Raw genomic sequence first — 21347 nt, 5'->3', positions numbered from 1 at the left:
TAATGACTTATATATTACTTATTTTTGCCTCCATAATTTTGAAACACAACCGTAAAATGATATACTGGCTAATTCATTTTCTAAGCAGCAGTAATAAATATTTTTGCAATGTGGTTTTGGAAAGTCAAATTTCAGTTTTCATTTTATATATTTTTTTTACATTTTCTTTGCTGAATGGTTTTGAAAACCTATAAGTTGGCTTCTACTTCAACGTCATTATATAATTATTCTTGTGTATAATTATTCTTGTATCAATTAATGTTGAAGTATGGATAACATTTATAGACAAACAATCTTTTACCAAAATGTTATCACTGTAGCTGATAGCTAACACATTACCCTACTCTAATACTCTAATGACACTACTAATACACTAGTATTTATCATGGAATCTGTAAAATCAGAGATGTATAACCAGTCTAACAATCTTAAAAGTTGGAATTTTGCAACTGCAAAAAGATTTCTTTTGCAATACAAAACGTTTTTAACAACCGATGAGAGGAAAATAGGACTTCAACAGATGAATGGATGTTTTCTGAAGGACAAATATCCTTAAAACCACTAAGTCACAAACATATTTGTAACAATCTGAATCTGCACTCTGAAATTAAAGCAACCCAAAAAATGTTACCAGCATGGAACTGCACTTTGTGCTTTCCTTTATTTGCACCATGGATCTTTGGTTGCTGTCAGCCTAGATAGACTCACTCCAATATGGACACCTGTTGTACTGTCTATGCTGGGTGCTTTGACTCTCGTCCACTGACTGATATGTGTTAAAGTTGACCTACATTTAAAATTAAATTTAACTGATTGGATGCAAACGATTCATGCCCAATTAATTTCTTTTTGAGTGCTATTTTTAACTGGAAAGAATGTGCTTACTATTTGGTTAACTTATACCAACGTAATAAATAGAGAAGTGAGGCCTTTAACAATGTGTGAAGCCCAAGCAAGGAGGAGGAAGGAGGCCATACCTAAACACAAAATTCTTGACTTTCACTAGTCACATAAAAGAAGGATAAATTGTTGTAGATCATCTGTGATTGGCTGAGCTGTTTCAGTAAACATATTTGAAAGTGCCCCTGTATACTTAAGTTGTAGATCAGGGTCGTAGAAATGCATATTGTTTACTTTCCACCGCTGTTCACTATCCCCATGCCGTTTCCATTTGCCTTGCCGTCACAATCCCCTCCTTCTGTGATCTGGGTATGGGAAACAACTGTTCCCAACCCTGATCACCATGCCTGTGATGATTTAGAGCCTGCAGCAACGAGATGCAGGCTCTTTAAAATAAAACCTGTTGCTTCTGTGTTTCTATTTCTAGAACACTCTTTGTGTAGCACCATTTTGTGGACAAAGTAAAAAAATACACTCAAATACACTTTTACTTAGAAAACGGTTTAATTTTTTTTAACCCCTTCTCCATAGTTACCAAAATAAAACACTTGTTAAAAATTAAACAAAATTACATAATTTTAAAAAAATTACATACATAGTTATCTTAAGGACTTTTTTTTTTAATATGTATATCATGAGGGAATATTACTGTTCATTTTGCAAATAAAGTATTTTAATTAGTGTTATAGTATTACCGTATATACTTGAATACAAGTCAACCTCGTGTATAAGTCGATTCTAATATTCAACCCTCTTAAGCTGGATTTTTTTATTCAACTCAAGTATAAGTCTACCCAGCAAAGTTAATGGCTGCACTTGGGGCTCAGGAGGGGTTAATGACAGGCACTGCATACAGTTTTGCAGCCATGAACCCCTCCTGTCCCTTAAGTGCAGCCAATACCTCCTCCAGGGCCCCAAGTGCTTTAAATATTCACTCCCTTTTATACAGCAAAGTATTTCCCCCCTGCCCCTTTCCTTGGTAATTGTTGTGGCCAGGACTTTCAGACATGTGCTTTCTTGGCATTTCCTTTCCTCAAAGTATAACTTACCACTGGGTAAATTGCTGCAAATGGGAATGTCACTAGTAGCAAATACATTACTCATTGTGTTCAGTGTTGCCTGTGACTCGTGTATAAGTCGACCCCCTATACTTTTATGAAGTGAATCAGACCTAAATTATAGACTAAGGCCCGGTTCACATTAGCGGTTGTTTGCCAAACGGACCGGATGACCTGACCGGATCCGGACCGGATCCGGATCGGAACCGTACGGTTCTGATCCGGATCCGATCCGGATCCGGTCAGGTTGCATCAGGTGGCAATCAGGATGCGATCCGGATCCGTTTGGCAAAATATACGTAAAAAAAAAAAAAAAAATGTTGGGGTCTGGGAGGTCAGCAGAAGGGGGACCTGTGGAATCAGGCCCTCTGCTGTTTAGCACTCACCTCCACCTCCGACATGCTGCCAACATCCTGCCAACACCTCCAGCTCGTGCTGCTCCACTCCAAAATGCTTGCCCATGTGTCCCCAGCCAATATCGCCGCAAAAATCCGCATAGGAAGTGGGGTAGAAGATCCGGATTTCTCAGCCAGTGTGTTGTGCGGCCTCCGGTTCCCATTTGTTTGTATTGGCCGGATGGTGCAGTCCGGCTCCGCCCCGGATACGGCTGCCGGAGGGGCCGGATGAAAAAATAGCGCATGTTGGAACGGAGGCCGGAGTCCGGATCCGGCCCGGATCCGGTCCGGCTCCGGTTCTGCAGAACGGACCCATGTGAACGGACGCATAGGCTTTAATTGCTATGCCGTGCGTCCGTTCCGTCCGTTCTGCAGGCGGTGCGGCTCCGGCACGGCGATTCCGGAGGGCCACCGCAAGTGTGAACCGGGCCTTATACTTGAGTATATACACTAAAAATCACTAAACGGAAAAAATACACCTTTATTTTCTGATAAAATATTATCCCCATACATTTTAATAGGGACACAATTTAAATGTTGTAATAACTGGGACAAGTGGGCAAATAAAACGTGGGTTTTATGTTTCGAAGCAATTTTTATTTTAAAACTATAATGGCTGAAAACTGAGAAATGATTTTTTTCCCTTTTCTCTAATTATTCCCTTTAAAATGTATATAAAATAATTCTCAACAAAAAGTACCACCCAAAGAAAACCTAATTTGTGGCGAAAACAATACTTAGATCATTTCAGTGTGATAAGTAACAATAAAGTTATCAGCAAATGAATGGGAGGAGCGCTGAAATTAGAAAACTATTTAGTTTTTTTAAGGGAAAAAGTTTTATATTTGTTATGTGCCTTCCTAACAGTGACCTGTTTATATAGGTGTACTTTTTACTGTTAGCAGGTAAAGCCTTCAAAATGCATTGTCATACTCTTGTTTTTTGGTATACTGTATATAAATAGTTTTGTTTCAATCAAGTCGCCATTTACTTTTTTCTTCAGGAGAGGTGAGTCTCACCACTGCCTCTCCATTTTAAGCGGTTTTCATTTACCAATGTTAGCCAATAATTCATTAAAGCCAAGCTGTGGAAAATGTCATATCTATTACATCAAAGTTACACAACTTTGGGCATACTTTGCTTGTTGACTTTTGAGTCCATTTGTGGGTGGGCAAGTCCACCACTACCTCCTTTTTAAACAGTTTTTAACTATTTTATCCTCATCTGGTGCCTCAGTTTTACCAACTATTCTTCACGTGGTGTAAAGGGGTTACACCATTTCTTCATACTTCATACTCAAGTAGGGTCAGGTTTAATCTCCCCACCTGCCATCATATTGGTTACTAGTGGTAACCCACCTGAGTATATTACCACATCTAATTTACCATCACATTTGTCGAATCGACATATTGCTCAACTGGGGCTCTCGATTTCTTTTGTCTTTCTAGTATTTGCCAATATTAGCCAATAATTCCTTCAAGCCAAGCTGTGAAAGATTTCTTATATCTATTACATCATGTCTATGGCATATTTTGCATGATGATCTAGTAATTCATAGGGGTTCCCTAGGGGTGCAGTAATAGCCTTGCAACCATGGCAGTTGCTATAGGGCCCAGGAGCAGATGGAGGATCCCTCTGTCAATAAGATGCATCGTTTTGTATCCTGCTCACCCTGTGATTGCCAGGCAGATGCCTATACTTGCACTGAGCAGTGGAGCCCGAGAAGGAGTGTTACAGCATATAATATGGGATTTGGACAAATGATGAGTGTTCAGTGATACGGAGCTGACCGGAAAGCGATGTTGGGTGTTGTAGTATTTCACCTAAATAATATAATGTTTATTCCCTGCAGAAAGTGCTGGCATTGCTTAACCACTTTACCCCCGCGCGTACGTATTTCTCCGCCCCTTTTTCCATCCTTTAAAAACCAGGGACGGAGAAACACGTACTTTCCGCGTTCCCGACGCTGCCCGCGCTCCTGCTCGTAAACACGCCGCCCGCCGCTAGTAAAACCGCCGCCGCCGCCCGCTCGCCCAGAGATCAATGAACGGGAAAATCCATTCCCGTTCGTTGATCTAAGCCCCGCAATTATCAGCTGCTCTCCTATGGGCAGCGCGATCATTGTGAGAAAAAACTCACGTGTCCAGCCTCCTTATTCTTCCTCCAAGCTTCCGGAAGGAAGCTTGGAGGTCGCATTAAAACAAAAAGTTACTGTGGCCATCTTGTGGCCAAATAGTAAACTACACCCTACACATTTTTCACATACAAATAAATGACTTTTACACATAAAATTACCTCCCACACTCCCCATTTTTTTTTTTTGTAATTAAAAAAAAATTAAAAAATTTACAATTAAAAAAAATACATAAATAGTTACCTTAGGGACTGAACTTTTTAAATATTTATGTCAAGAGGGTATAACACTGTTACTTTATAAACTATGGGCTTGTAATTAGGGATGGACGCAAAACTGAAAAAAATGCACCTTTATTTCCAAATAAAATATTGGCGCCAAACATTGTGATAGGGACATAATTTAAATGGTTTTATAACCGGGACAAAAGGGCAAATACGTTTCATGGGTTTTAATTACAGTAGCATGCATTATTTAAAAACTATAATGGCCGAAAACTGAAAAATAATAATTTTTTTCCCCACATTTTTCCTATTTTCCCATTAAAACACATTTAGAAAAAAATAATTCTTGGCATAATGTCCCACCTAAAGAAAGCCTAATTGGTGGCGAAAAAAACAAGATATAGTTCATTTCATTGCGATAAGTAATAATAAAGTTATAGACGAATGAATGGAAGGAGCGCTGAAAGGTGAAAATTGCTCTGGTGGTCAGGGGGTAAAACCCCTCAGTGGCGAAGTGGTTAAAGCATATACTGGAGACATGCTATCCATAACATGTTTTGTTGGTAAAGTGTATCTTAGGTCCGAGCCTCCAAGCTTTTACAGTAGGTTCCCATGATTGGTAAATACACAATTATGTAGTCTTTTCATAGAAATATGCCCACTCAGTTATCTCAATCAGAATATATTTAGCATTGCTTTTTTTTAAGTTAGAGGGCTTGTTGGTCTCTTTACGTCCCTTAAACTCTCTTAGTGGTTCTGGATCATCATGAGCTATCAGGGTACTCAGTTATAAATTATTGCACTACAACTTAAAGGAAAAGAGACAATGACGTTGCCTATGTACATTACCCATAACAAAAAAAACCTTTATGAATCGACACTTGATCCTTATGCTCATTCCAAGACTAATGACTAGCATTTAAAAAACTATTTTTAAAAACAAGAGACTAGCATTGCAGTCTCCATACTTCTTATACAGGTTTCCTTTAGTTTTTCTTATAATTTAATGTAGCTGAAATGTATTCAAATGATGTTCTACTCAATAATGAAACATTCTTTTTTTAAAGTTCTGTTTTAAAAAATTTGCAAATACTGGTATGTGACGTACACTATTCACTAAAACAGGATTTATTACTATCCCATACTCCATACTTAATGTGTGATGAAGTGCTGATAAGAACTGCACAGAGATGATTAACAGTACAGAAAAAAACGAGTGAAGAAAGAGAAAATAGAAATAAAGGAGAAGGTGTGCAAATGTATTCCAAACAGGTAAGCACCACACTCTGTGGCTAGTTTACTATCACAATAAGCACAGATTAGCAGCTCATGTTGTACATAATGGAAAGGATTGTGTATGCCAAAGAGTACACCATTGGCATAGCTGCAAAAGAGTGAAAACTGAACTTCCTGGAAATTGCAGTAAGTCTTAGCAGTCTGCAGACTGAAGATAAATTCTTCAGAGACTTTAGATCTATTATGCCTGGGACTGAACTGCAGCTTTAAAGTAGAACTGAAGTGAGAGACCTATGGAGGCCATATTTATTTCCTCTTAAACAATACCAGTTGCTTCGCAGCCCCATTGATTTGCTTGGATGCAGCAGTGACATAACATCAGAAACAAGCATGTAGCTAAACTTGTCAGCTCTGACAATAATGTTAGAAACGTCTGATCTATTGCAGGTTTGTTCAGGGTCTGTGGGTAAAAGTATTAGAGGCAGAGGATCGGCAGGATAGCTGAGCAACTTGCAATATTTTAAAGTAAAAATGGCAGCCTCCATATCCATCTCACTTCAGTTGTCCTTTAAAGGATAACTGAAGCAAGAGGGACATGGGGCTGTCATATTTATTTCCTTTCAAGCAATAACCAGTTACCTGGCTATCCTGCTGATCCTCAGCCTCTTATACTTTTAGCCATAGACCCTGAACAAGCATGCAGCAGATCAGGTGTTTCTGATATTGTCAGATCCGACAAGATTAGCTGCATGCTTGTTTCTGCTGTGATTCAGACACTACTGCAGCCAAATAGATAAGCAGGACAGCGGGGCAACTGGTATTGCTTAAAAGGAAATATGGCAGCCTCCATAGTCTTCTCACTTCAGTTGTCCTTTAAGCTAAGTAACAACTGAAAGCACCCTTTAAAATGTTTGTACTGCATTATAAATGACTTGATCCATGTATTTGTGCTATTGTTCAAATGACAATATCCCATAACCAAACAGTCACATTTGTTTGATGGGCTTTAAACAAAAATGTTGGTCTGTCAGAATTCAGTGCAGTAATAAGGTCTAAGCAAAGTCAGATGTTGAAGTCAGATAGCCAGAACATCCAATCATAGCCCTAGTTCATTCAACAGCTGAAAGCTGATAGGTTGGCCTGTGCAGATGCCTCCCCTTTACTTTGCTTCAATGTGCAGATATATCCACATATCAGCCTCTCTATCCATGTTTCTTATTCCAGCTGTTTTATCACACACAAATATGACAGTATCAAACTTTCTGCATGAGTACATTCAAACCAACAAGTCACAAAGATTACAGGCGGAATTACCAAGACTAGTACTACAACAATAAGTAAAACAGTTATAAGGTATAAAGCTATAAGCTTGCTACTAAAATCTTGATAAGCTTATTCTCTTACTATTCAGATAGGAGCAAAATCAAGTGGTGAATCTTCAGGGTCCAGACAAACAACAGTGATAGAGTCTGACCTCCAAGTGCCAACAGCCCAATTTGTAGCAGCTACAGGGGGGTGGGGAGGAGAAAACATCCAATTAATCCTAAAGTGATGGTATAAAGGAAGAGGGATTAGGAGATGAGCCAGAAGTACCTGTGTCAGCACCAAGCAGTATTAACAGCAGGTTTGTAGGACATATCACAGGCACACTTCTTACTGCCCATTACGTGAGCTTACTACTCCATCAAGGGTGAGCAAGGAGGTCAGGCTACAAGGCTTGATGCTAAAACATCGTGAGAAGTAATATTATGAACATGCAGCCAATCCTTACCCTGCATTTACTAAACAAACATTGTGATGTGCTAGGGTGCCCAGTAACAATTTGCTATTTATATTTGAATAATATGATTGGTTGAAGATGAGGGAAAGGATCTGCCTCCTCTGCTCTGTAGGCATTCATTAGTCATGTTGGAGGTAATTATCAATCCTAAGAGTTACATTGGCTTATGTTTCGGCATTGGTAACAAATACGGTAGTGACTAAAAGCTGAAGCTCAAGGCTAAATGCCAAACACTGGCATTTCTATGGATATATCATTAAACGGTATATTATACTGTATATCCAATGCAATAAGTAAAGAAATGTCCTTCATTAAATATATTGTCAGGGTGAAATAGTATTAAAGAATAGTTGCAATTTTGTAAAAGTTCCCTTGCATGCATTTGTCCCTTCAGCTTTAGCAAAAATGTTAAAAACTATGTTTACACATTTTACTTAACTCCTCCTTTGTTGACCTAACAGAAAAATGGACTCCACCCCTCACCTCATTTTCACCTACTTAAAGAGAAACCGTGACCAAGAATTGAACTTCATCCCAATCAGTAGCTGATACCCCCTTTTACATGAGAAATCTATTCCTTTTCACAAATGGATCATCAGGGGGCTACTGTATGTATGGCTGATATTGTGGTGAAGCCCCTCCCACTGGAGACTGTGAGGACCATTTTCCTGGCAGTTTCCAGTCTGTGAACCTTGTTGCATTGTGGAAAATAGCTGTTTACAGTGGTTTCCAACTGCCATTAAAGCAAGCAGCAGGTACTTCTAGTGACATAACCTGCCAGCAGTAAAAATGTCACCATATGATAAATGTCAGGATGTAAATCAAGGAGAGGAAAGCTTTTACAATGGGCAAACACTGACTAAATCATTTATACATAATTATTGTAAAAATGAAGCACTTTGTTATTACATAATTTTCACTGGAGTTCCTCTTTAAGCCCTTCTTTAAGCCCTTGACTTTGGAGTGGACATCATCCTTCTCCAAGTGGCATTTATCCTCCCTGCCCCAGCTAAGTTTCTTACTGTCCATTCACAGACCCAGCGCCTCCGTGCCACACCATCCTAAATGCAACACATAAGGACATTTGACTGACAGACTATCATACTTTTCCACAACCCCCAGGACCTCATACCCAAACCACCTCTGATCCTTCTATGCACATCCAATAGAAATGAGCTAAAGGGTGTGTTAATTGGCTATAACCACCAAGCCAACCCTCCCAACAGAAAAAAAAGATGGTAAGTGGCACATATGCTCTACTTCCTTCCCAGAAGACACTGGTCCTTATTCAATTAACCTTTTTCTCCTAAGTTTTAACTCAAGGGATAATTTTTCATCTCTAAAAATAACTTTTCAGCAGTTTGCCGCTAGTAGACGGTCACTAAAACTAGTGATATTCAATTACTAAATATCCATAGTAGAATATCGGTATTATGTACCGATATTTTAGTATTGCTAAACCTAACCCTACTCTCACAGAACCCTTTCCTAATTCTAAAATCCCCCTGGTGGTGCCTAACCCTAACACCCCCCCCCCCCATGATGTCTATGCCAAACTCCCACCCTGGTGGTGCCTAACCGCCACCATATACCACCCCCCCCCCCCCCCCCATCCCCCCGCCACACAAGTCATTTTTTTCCCACAAGCCGGTGTGGTAAACAATGTCCCCTCTTGCTAGTAATCGGGCACCTCCGGGCACCCAAATTTACCTTCATAGCCGCATATCATAGCTTTGTGGAAGCTGCGATTTGTAGCAAACATGGCAAAATTGGGCTCCCCAAGGCGCCCGATAGCGGCAGCCGGCATGCACCAAAATTTACACCAAATGCCACTAAATGCAGATTTTTCTTTAAGGGCTCCATTTGACATCATTAGAAGATATGGCCAGGAGAAAAAAAAATCATTGCACTCATTTTTAGGTACCACTTTCACAGGTCATGATTTGCAGCTTCCCAGGACTTGTTTACAGCATTTATGTGTACATCACCCAGTTCTTACCACTGAAAGGCATTTTTTGAGGATTAAAAAAAAAAGCAGTTTTCAGCTGGAAATCCCTAATTATCTATGTTTCCACAGTTCCCCTAGAATTGACCCCTACTACTTCTTCAAATTAGAAACCACAGAACCTAAACAGACACACTACACATTCAAACTTCTTTGGTTACTGGCATTATGTTTCCATTGTTCTTTAGAGTAAATGCTGATATCTGGGTTGGAATGAAAGTTGTACCTGCCCAATATCAAAAACATGAGACTTCAATTGTATATAAGGAAACATATTCTGTTTATTGGAAGAAAAGGAAAGATGCAGCACTAATCTGCATTGTAATACTTTATTCCATCCTTAAAGTTTCACCAGTATTACAGGTGTAATATCAAGAAGCCCAGGCAAGAGGGTGACGGAGGTGATTGAGCCGTACAGCTAAAGCACTCCGGCCCTCAGATAGTTACTCATTATTTTAAAGCAGACTGACTGTACTCAGAAAGTTGTATTTACCCCAACTGGCAACTGGAAAAAAAAATCTATTTGTATTGCGTGACAGCAGATCTCTCTTTGTTAAAGGGATACTTAAGTGTAAAAAAAAAAAAATGAGTTTAACTCACCTGGGGCTTCCCTCAGCCCCCTGCAGCTGATCGGTGCCCTCGCAGCTCCGCTCCGATGCTCCTGGACCCGCCGGCGACGACTTCCGGTTTCGCCGTCACCGGCCGACAGGCTTGGGAACGCGAGTGATTCTTCGCATTCCCAGCCACAATAGCACCCCCTAGGCTACTAGAAGGCATGCTTGTCGGCCGGTGACGGCAAAACCGGAAGTCGTCGCCGGCGGGTCCAGGAGCATCGGAGCGGAGCTGCGAGGGCACCGATCAGCTGCAGGGGGCTGAGGGAAGCCCCAGGTGAGTTAAACTCATTTTTTTTTTACAGACTTAAGGTTCACTATAAGATTTCAATGAGAGAAAGATCTATTTGTTGGTAAAATCAGGTGGCCATCTGCCAGTGTATGGATGCCTTAAGGTTCATACACACCTACCAACTATCTGGCTAACTTGTCTGTTAAAGGCACTTACACACGCCATACTGTAGCAAACGTTGTGTCAGTCAGACCCTCCCGCTGGGCGGACTTTCTGCCGACAGTAGCACGTGTGTACATGCTGTCGGCAGACTGATAAGACTGTTTCTGAAAGAGCCGCTCAGCTGATCTGTCAGAAAAAGTCTTATCAGTCTGCCACACGTGTTACTGTTGGCAGAAAGTCCGCCCAGCTGGAGGGTCTGACTGACTCAACGTTTGCTACAGTATGGCGTGTGTACGCGCCTTAAGCCCCATATACCTTTGTTGTGAAACAAGTTGAAACAACTAAAACAAGTCTTTTGTTATTGTTCAAACAGCTGATAAGTCTGATAAGAAGGCAATCCAACTGTTGGATTGACTTATCAGTTTTTTGAACAATAGCAAGAGACTTGTTTTAGTGGTTTCAACTTATCTCGCAACAAATGCAGTTTGACAGTTGTGCTGCATAAGAGACCTCTGTTGAGCGTGTGAATGGGGCTGAACAGAAACGTTGGACAGATAGGCTATCATTCATAAAGCATTTCCGCATGCGGAAATGCTTAAAACAGCTGACTTTACCGCCCATGTAGCAAAATCTGCATTCATAAAGGCTCCTTCCGCATGAAAAGCTGACATTACCGAGCAGAGCGATAAATCACTGCCTTGTGCGGTGATTATTGTAAAAAATGTAACAAAATGTTAATTCATAAAGATTAGAGCAAGCGATATGAGGTCGGTAAGTACCGCTCCCTCTGATTTGGCGATACCAATGTTAAGTGAATGGAGACACACAGACCCCCCAGGCAGCTGCAGTAGAGCGGAACACTGAGAAATGTATCAACTCGGCAGCTTCCGTGTCTCTGCAAGCCTACCGCCAGCCTAGTTCGGGAAATCTCCGCACTGCTATCGCACCAGAACACTTTTTTATGAATGAGCAGCCAGAAGTCTAAAACACCGACAGCGTTGTTTTCCCGCACTGATTCTCCATACCGACAGCACTTTCATGAATGATAGCCATTGTAGAAGTGTATGAACCTTTAAAGTGACACTGAAGTAAAAAAAAAAAAAAATTATGATGTAATGATTTGTATGTGTAGTACTGATAATTAATAGAACATTAGAAGCAAAGGAAACCGTCTCATTTTAAATTTTATATAGCTTTTTTTTTTTCATAACATTGCATAATTCTGTCAAATTTGGAATTACAAGCCAAACTTTGTATTTTAAACTATAACACAAGCAGAGCTAATGACCCTTTCAACTTCCCTGCAGTAAAAATCTTATTTAAATCTGTTTATGACTGTTTCTTTGATGTACAAGTGCTCCAGAAAGAAGCCACCTAAGTTTAGTAGGAAAGCTCAGAGAGGCTCTTTTGCATAAACAACAACTTAGAGCATCTCTGAAGGCTTAGCAGAAGACATTAACCCTCCTGGCGGTCAATTAAAACCGCCAGGGGGCAACGCAGCACTATTTTTAAACATTTTTTTTAATCATGCAGCTAGCCTAGCACTAGCTACATGACAGCCGCTGAGCTGCGGCATCCACCTACCCCCTCCGGCGATCAGGCCCATCAGGAAATCCCGTTCTAAACGGGATTTCCATTAGGGCTTCCCCCGTCACCATGGGGATGGGGCGGGATGACGTCATCGACGTCAAAGGAAGTCCCGATCCACCCCTCAGCGCTGCCTGGCACTGATTGGCCAGGCTGTGCATGGGGTCTGGGGGGGGGGGGGGGGGGGGTGGCGGCATTGTGCGGCGGGTAGCGGCGAATCGGCAGCGATCGGGCACTGCACGCAGCTAGCAAAGTGCTAGCTGCGTGTAATAAAGAAAAAAAATTGTGCAAATCGGCCCAGCAAGGCCTGAAAAATCCTCCTGCGCTGCATAGCCCGAGCAGAGTTCGGGCTTACCGCCAGGAAGGTTGATAGACTTTAGTACTATATTCTTCAGAAGACAATTGGAATAAAATTGATCTACACCACCCCCAACCACCTAGAGTGTACAAAATATCCTGAATGAATTGTATTATTATTATTATTATTTAGTATTTATATAGCGCCGACATATTACACAGCGCTGTACAGTATATATATATTGTCTTGTCACTAACTGTCCCTCAAAGGAGCTCACAATCTAATATGTTTGTATTATGTAGTGTAAGTACTGTAGTCTAGGGCCAATTTAGGGATGAGCCAATTAACTTATCTGTATTTTTTTCGGTATGTGGGAGTAAACCGGAGTACCCGGAGGAAACCCACGCAGACACGGGGAGAACATACAAACTCCTTGCAGATGGTGCCCTGGCTGGGATTCGAACCGGGGTCCCAGCGCTGCAAGACGAGAGCGCTAACCACTACGCCACCGTGCGCCACATTTAAATAAGATACTGCAACATATCTGTTTAACTTTAAAGATTTGTCTCAGGCAGATTTCCTCTGCAACAATTGTTGTTGTGTAATAAAGGTAATGACAGTTTGCAAGTAAACAAAGGCCACCATGAGCACTTTATTTGCGGCATGTGGCTTATGGCCAGGTAAGGATTACATGAAGGGTCACATCAGGTGAGAGGAAGAGTAATGCTTGTTTAAGGTGCAGGAGCATGCATTATGCAGGATCTATTGCCTACAACATATGACTTAATATACCACCCTGCCAGAGCTAGAGACTAAAAGGCTCAAAATAACCTGTTTTTACATTTTCATTTTCGCAGGAGAGTACCGCTAGTAAAATGTTGCTAAAGTTAGCGATATTCTATTGGATTTTGATAGTAAAATATGGGTAATATTAACCCATACAGTGATGTGAAAAACTATTTGCCCCCTTCCTGATTTCTTATTCTTTTGCATGTTTGTCACACTTAAATGTTTCTGCTCATCAAAAAACGTTAACTATTAGTCAAAGATAACATAATTGAACACAAAATGCAGTTTTAAATGATGGTTTTTATTATTTAGGGAGAAAAAAAAACCTCAAAACCTACATGGCCCTGTGTGAAAAAGAAATTGCCCCCTGAACCTAATAACTGGTTGGGCCACCCTTAGCAGCAATAACTGCAATCAAGCGTTTGCGATAACTTGCAACGAGTCTTTTATAGCGCTCTGGAGGAATTTTGGCCCACTCATCTTTGCAGAATCCAGCTTTGAGGGTTTTCAAGCATGACCAACAGTAAAATATGGTGGTGGTAGTGTGATGGTCTGGGGTTGTTTTGCTGCTTTAAGACCTGGAAGGCTTGCTGTGATAGATGAAACCATGAATTCTACGGTCTACTCTTTTTAAGGTCATGCCACAACATCTCAATAGGATTCAGGTCAGGACTTTGACTAGGCCACTCCAAAGTCTTCATTTTGTTTTTCTTCAGCCATTCAGAGGTGGATTTGCTGGTGAGTTTTGGGTCATTGTTCTGCTGCAGCACCCAAGATAGCTTCAGCTTGAGTTGACGAACAGATGGCCGGACATCCTCCTTCAGGATTTTTTGGTAGACTGTAGAATTCATGGTTCCATCTATCACAGCAAGCCTTCCAGGTCTTGAAGCAGCAAAACAACCCCAGACCATCACACTACCACCACCATATTTTACTGTTGGTATGATGTTCTTTTGCTGAAATGCTGTGTTACTTCTACGCCAGATGTAAAGGGACACACACCTTCCAAAAAGTTCAACTTTTGTCTTGTCGGTCCACAAGGTATTTTCCCAAAAGTCTTGGCAATCACAGATGTTTTTTTAGCAAAATTGAGACGAGCCTTAATGTTCTTTTTGCTTAAAAGTGGTTTGCGCCTTGGATATCTGCCATGCAGGCCATTTTTGCCCAGTCTCTTTCTTATGGTGGAGTCGTGAACATTGACCTTAATTGAGGCAAGTGAGGCCTGCAGTTCTTTAGATGTTGTCCTGGGGTCTTTTGTGGCCTCTCGGATGAGTTTCCTCTGCGCTCTTGGGGTAATTTTGGCTGGCCGGCCACTCCTGGGAAGGTTCATCACTGTTCCATGTTTTTGCCATTTGTGGATAATGGCTCTCACTGTGGTTCGCTGGAGTCCCAAAGCTTTAGAAATGGCTTTATAACCTTTACCAGTCTGATAGATCTCAATTACTTTTGTTCTCATTTGTTCCTGAATTGCTTTGGATCTTGGCATGATGTCTAGCTTTTGAGGTGCTTTTGGTCTACTTATGTGTCAGATAGCTCCTATTTAAGTGATTTCTTGATTGAACCAGGTGTGGCAGTAATCAGGCCTGGGGGGGGGGGAACACTACAGAAATTAAACTCAGGTGTGAAAAACATCACTGTATTTTACTATCCCATATTTACTACTTTTACACAGAGCCCTTCCCTGGTGCTGCCTAACCATAAGACCACCCCCTACCCCCCCCCCCCAACCCCTTCTCTTCCACACGCTATGAAAGTAAATTTTGGTGAGCAATTAGCGCCAAGAGGGGCCATTTTCTGTGGTCAGGCTTGTGGATAACTACACTGTGGCATTGCATAGCGGGCACTCCTCTTGCCACTAATTGGATGCCGAAATTTACCTTTATAGCCGCATGTCGCAGCTATTCTAAAGGCCGCAATTTGCTGCAAAGAAGGTAAAATTTGGCACCCACTAGCAGCTGCCGCCATGCGCCCAAATTTCCCCATCATGCCGCAAAATGCGGGTTTTATCATAGGCGCCTAGAAGGTAATATAATGTCTGAGGTTAGTAAGAGATAAGGGGGTTGATTCACTAAGAAAAATAGCAGGAGTAACCTCATGTTACGTCTGTGCTCCTTAATGCAGGCTATGTGTGCTATTGTCAGCATAGAGTGCATTATTAACTTTGGTCAGGGAGGCAGCATAGCGAGTGCTAGTAACGTACGCCTGCTATTAGCCAATAACTGGCGCTCCACTCATCCCGCCCTGGATCCCCTTCAGGTTCAGTAACTGTCACGTAGCAGGCAGCCTATTGGGCAAAAGTGCGAGGATCACTTAAAACCATGGCACTAGACAATATGGGCACGGGCACCTAGAAGCATGGGAGGCTAATCTTACACTATAATAAACAGTGATAGGGTTAGTAAGGCCTCCCTCACACAGGCAGCTGTCGGTGTTGCAGCCAGGTGCATTCAAGCAAAGGGCAAGGGCAGCAGAAAGAAGTCGGGCACATTGAGTGTGGCTGCAACTGCAGTCAAACATGAGTGGTTTTCTTGCTTTAAATAATAGCAATGTGTACCAAATACTGATGTGTGGGGTTACAAACACTGCCATTCAGCTACATTAAACTGCAGATGGGAGGTGCTCACTAAACCTGCGGGGAAATGAACTGCAAAACGCACAGCTCAGCCGTCCAAATGAAATTTCTCCACAGACCAATCAGAAATTTAATAAGTGAGTTTTTGATCAGTTGCTGGATGTTTCAGCATTGGTTGACTAACTGATCTTTTAATCTGACTGGAACTGCAACCTGTGGAAACTTGCTTGGGAACAAAATATACAGAAGAACAATTGTACATCGCTGTACGTTGATTTAGCATTCTTTTCAGCCAGATGCAGTGATGTAGTTGGTGTAGGTTTATTAAGTGGGTGTGGCAAAGAGTGGGTGAGGTGACAACACAGGATAAATATTTCAAGGTCCCTACTTTTTTATGGGTGGTTAATGTTAGGCATAGATGGGGGGGGAGTTAGTATTAGGAGTAGGTTGAGGGAGGTTAGTCTCAGAATAGGGGTACATGGTGATGAATGTTAGAATATCGGTTTTTAATGGTAAAAATTACTGGTAACCATCTATTATCGGGATTTCCTCACGCCCATTTTAGCAGATTCCCCTTTTAAAATGTATGCATTCTTCCGCAAAGCGAGTATGTGTTTGTTTCTTATGTATCTTGACTGTTGGACATTTGTATACTGTACTATATCAATGTATAGTATTGGTGGCAGAGAGGCATGCTAGGATGAGCCCCTTTGTGGGCAGTGATAACTTACCGTATGTAATGATCACATATTCGCACTCATCTTCTTGACACCGACACATTGATCCAATTCCATAGTTAGTGAATGCATTTTTAGTGATTGTCTGACAAAAGCAGTTTTCTTACATTACTAAGTTACCAGGGAAGCATGGCACAGGGGCCCTGATATGGAGGGGAGAGGATAAAGTCAGGCCTCTTCCCTGTTGAAGTTCAGGGGAGGAACCCTTGCAGGGAAGGGATGATTAATGTAGGAAGGAGAGCCCCGCACTCTGTAGTTATGCCCTTCTATTCTACACTACTTTTTTTTTTTTTTATAAAAACCAAGTGTACTTAAAAGTGGACCTAAACTCTTCCACAGGAGAGAAGGAAAACCAAGAATAGGATCTTTGCAATCACGGTGCAAGGCAGTTTTGCAGTGTTTACTACCCCACAACCCTTGTTCTACTCAAAAGCACTTGCAAGATTGCAGATGCTATACAGATCGCTAGCATTAAATTCAAAATCAAAGGAAAAAAAAATTAGCTCCAGAAATAGCTGCAAAATTTGCTTTAAAGGCAATTAGCATTGTGCCACAGCACTCTAAGCATTGATGGCACAGTCAAGTAATCAGCATAGTCTTAAAAAGAAGTACATATGCTATATGGTCATTTTAGGAACACATACAAAAACATTTAGAGGTTACAGGAGGCCTAACAAAAATAAACCGTTACAACTGAGCTGGTTTCACATTACCATGTTAGGCATATGTATAATTATGTGCTATACCATACTAATGATGCATACATTTTCACTCTACAGGTTTTGAATGCAACACATTGGTATTAAAAAGCAACAAAACAGCTGATAAAAGGAGCCTTCAAAGAGAAATAGGTTCACAAACCTCAAGAGGTACAGTCCTAAACCTACAGATTTATGCACAGGAGCACCAGAAAGCATCCTGAACAAATGTATAAAACGTGAGAAAATGAAAGCTCAGTTTATCCGACTGGTAAACATCCCTTATTTCACACACATTAAAACAGATACACAAAGACACAATGCTTCAGTTAGCTTTGATCATGAATTGTAACTCTTCAGTGAACCCAGCACACCTGATCATATTGGCAGCTTTACACAGACGCCTGCACATAATCTTCCCATAATCCCTCTGATTAGGTAAATAAGGCTAAGGCACGCATGTGAGGCATTCTCTTGTGCATTGTATAACCTGCTCATAATAGGGAATATCAGTAAAGCTGCCCATACATCTAGCCGTTTTGCGGTACGATTGACCACCCTATTTGATAATTTTATCGAATTGAGAGTTTTCCAGTATGCCCAATCAATGAAAATGGGCTGATATGTCGAATTGACCAGCTTAGTCGATCGAGCAGGATGCAAGATATCAATCGATCGCACAGGAATTTGGTACTGTTCACATGCCACTTGATCAGCTCTGGATTCGATTTTTGTATTCAGAGCATAGAGACACATAATAGGTCAGATCGACTAGTGAAGGTGAATCGCATATGAAGTCGCTTGTAGTGTGTGGGTCACTAGTTGACCGACTTTCGATAAACCATACTGAACTCTATTCCCCAACAAAGGTCGATCGGTTTGTCGACTGAATCAGAATCGCTAGATGTATGGCTACCTTAACGGTTTAGTGGAATGGCTTCATATCAAACCATTGCATTCACTGAAGGAGTTTTTGTGTTCTATCAAATTAAATAAAACCAAATGGTCAAGGAATATGCCAAAGCGTATTAAAACTTCTTTATACCATATTGAAAAATATAATCACTTGATGTACCACCCCATGGTAATCTCCTAATTGAAGAGCAAAAGAAAAAAAAACACAGGGACAGCGGGAACCCAACCTGGTGGAGTAAAGTTTGTATAATGGATGAGACAACCAATACACAGGTGACTCAATACAAATGTGGGTTGCTATGTAAGGCATGTGGGCAAGTACCATCACCACTGGGCCTTGACGTGCAACACTGGTTGCAGCTCTCAAAAAGGAGATTTAGGTGTAGGACATAAAATTCAACCCAACAACCTCTCCCCCCCCCCCCCCCCCCCAATAATAAAACTGATTTAAAAAAGATAATAAGTATGAGATGACCTCCAGTAATCCACTTTAATGTGCAGCATTTGAATAGAAGTCTGAATCTTTTAAGACAATGCATTTCACAGCCTATTGCCACTTCGGGTAAAAAATTGAAAAAATATTCTAAATCCATATTATAGTGTAGAGCTCTGGATGGATTAAGCACTTTTTAAAATTATTTTATACTTTGTGGACTCCTCTCATGTTTCTTTCTACCACATGGTAATATCCTGTTAAAGGTATAAACTGCAGACTGTGAAAAAGAGCCTGTAGCCAACAAGGCAAGTCTATAGCATTACTAATTTTGATGGTATAAGTAGATATGAGAATACACACAGCAGGGTATGACTGTTTACAGATAAATGCAGCAGAAAGGCTGTGTAAACAAATCAGATGAAAGCCATGCAAGTCCTACAATTTGCAGGTAGACAGGACATCCATCCAATGTTTCACATGCACTCGGGTTCTCCTTCCACAAATAAAACAAAGTATACTGTCATTTTCTCTGAGGTACTGTAGTTCCTGCAGGGCTGCAATCAGGGCAGGAGACCCAAATGGATGAGCATGAACCCCATTGTGTGGATTTTAGCCTTAAAAAAAAAAAAAAAAAAAAAAAAAAAAAGGTAACTTTACAGCAAAGTGATAGGCTTGTCATGCAAGTATCATCCCACGCACCTCCCCGCACTGCAATGATCATTAGGCTAAGTTCACAGTGAGAGTTGTGACCCCTGTAACAGCAGTAACGAAATGCAACAGCAGCCACATCGCACATTATCCGTGTGTTGCATCACAGTCATTGAAAATTATGCTTCACTATCAACCTGCGCCTTTTGCAACGCAAACAGATTTTTGCAGAAACATACGTTACAATGCGCCCGTTACACTGTAATGCACCACTGTGAATGTAGCCTTCGGGAGTGTGGAAGCAAGCAGTTTATCTGCCATGGAAAGATTTTAGGAGCCTCGGATAGGCCCAGTCAATAAAATGCTGTAGCATGAAGGAATAAAACACTGCAGGTAATAGTCTTTACTCTTTTATTAAGACATCAAAAAAAACAAAAAACAAAACGCACATTGTCAGGGTTATAATACAATAGGACTTTTCTTCTATAAGACACAAATTCCCCATCTTACATAAAGGAGAACTCCAGGCAAAATACTAACAGTACAGTGTATGTGAACTTTAGGAGCATCCGGATCTATGCTTCTGTGTCACCTTTAGCCAGGCAGGTGACACAAGGGCTTCAGATTTTAGCTTCATCGGTCACCTGCCTGCCCAATGGTCAATGACTTCGCTACGTGATTAAGCCGATTCATTGTCCAGACAGAGGAATGGTGGCACAAGGAGCGGAAGAACTAATAAAGGAAACCGTGATGCCAATTGTCTGGCCATGCAATTACTAAATGTGTATTTGTGTTTTTCCAAGCAACTAAATTAATTTTCTGCCAGGAGTTCCGCTTTAAAAACAGGGGCATAAAGGAAAGAAAAAAGAAAGTTAGGCTCGGTTCTCACTTGCGGAGGATGCAAACCAGCAACACTGTAAGCTTTGCTCTTGCTCCATCCGATAAAAAGACCGCTCCGATAAGAAGACCGTAGGTTAGCAGGAACATGAAGCTCCTCATTGGTTTACAATAGACCAATTTCTGCCTAGCAACAAGAAGAATTTTCAATGTCAACCATGGACCAATGAGCATCCTTGTGTTGCTGATGATTCCTTTTGCAACCCAATGCGGATCCCCATGCTTCTACCTGGCACTGATCTGTTTACTAGGACAGAGTGGACAAGTTAGCAGCAGCGGAACTGGGAGACCCGTATTTGCTCGACGGCAGCTATTCAAGCTGACGCAACAACCAGCCTAGCAAGAACGCACATTGTGCGTTCAGACTTTCATTGCGTACGTTCCAATGGCCGCTCCGGAAAAATGTAGCAAGTTTGTTTTTCAATCAGCTTCCACTGCACACATTTTTGCAACAAGTGGGAAACAAGCATTGCTGAGTTTTCAGATTGAGTAGCAATTGCTCAGTGATGTGCACACGTTTGTCACAAGAAGATTCCAATGTGATTAACATCTATACAACCATGTAAACATTCACCGCTAAAGAGGGAAGGACTAATGGTAGCCAGACACAACACGGAATGCACCAACGATGTAGGAGTTGGACCACGGAGGGGTGATTTTCCAATTAAGCTCTTTACAAACTTGCACAAATTTGACAATTCAACCATCGCTCTCTTTTCTTCAAGGTTAATCATGTCTAAAACTGCAGTAGAGCAGGTAATGCAGCGATTGAGGCAAGAATGGTCAGGTTCGCCCATGTATGGTTAACATAAATACATCCCCCAAGAGTTCTATCAGATTCTGCCATTTCTCATGCGGTCCACTCAAAGAAAAAAAAAAAGAAAAGAAAGAAAATTATATATATATATATATATATATATATATATATATATATATATATATATATATATATATATATATATATATATATATATATATATATATATATATATATATATATATATATATATATATTTTATTTATTTATGTATAT

At 41.0% G+C, this 21347-nt stretch overlaps 1 protein-coding gene across 1 annotated transcript in view; it reads right to left on the bottom strand.

Moving 5' to 3' along the window:
- SAG (S-antigen visual arrestin) overlaps window positions 1-7459 on the bottom strand; it is a 60886-nt gene extending 53427 nt beyond the window's left edge. The window contains exon 1 of the mRNA XM_068280701.1: window positions 7352-7459. The gene's annotated coding sequence lies outside the window, so the exon portion shown is untranslated. The remainder of the gene's footprint in view (window positions 1-7351) is intronic.
- Between the last annotated feature and the right edge of the window lie 13888 nt (window positions 7460-21347).

The sequence above is a fragment of the Hyperolius riggenbachi genome, chromosome 4 (assembly GCF_040937935.1).
Source record: "Hyperolius riggenbachi isolate aHypRig1 chromosome 4, aHypRig1.pri, whole genome shotgun sequence".
In the NCBI taxonomy this organism is placed as follows: domain Eukaryota; kingdom Metazoa; phylum Chordata; class Amphibia; order Anura; family Hyperoliidae; genus Hyperolius; species Hyperolius riggenbachi.
This window is presented reverse-complemented; position numbering and strand designations above follow the sequence as displayed.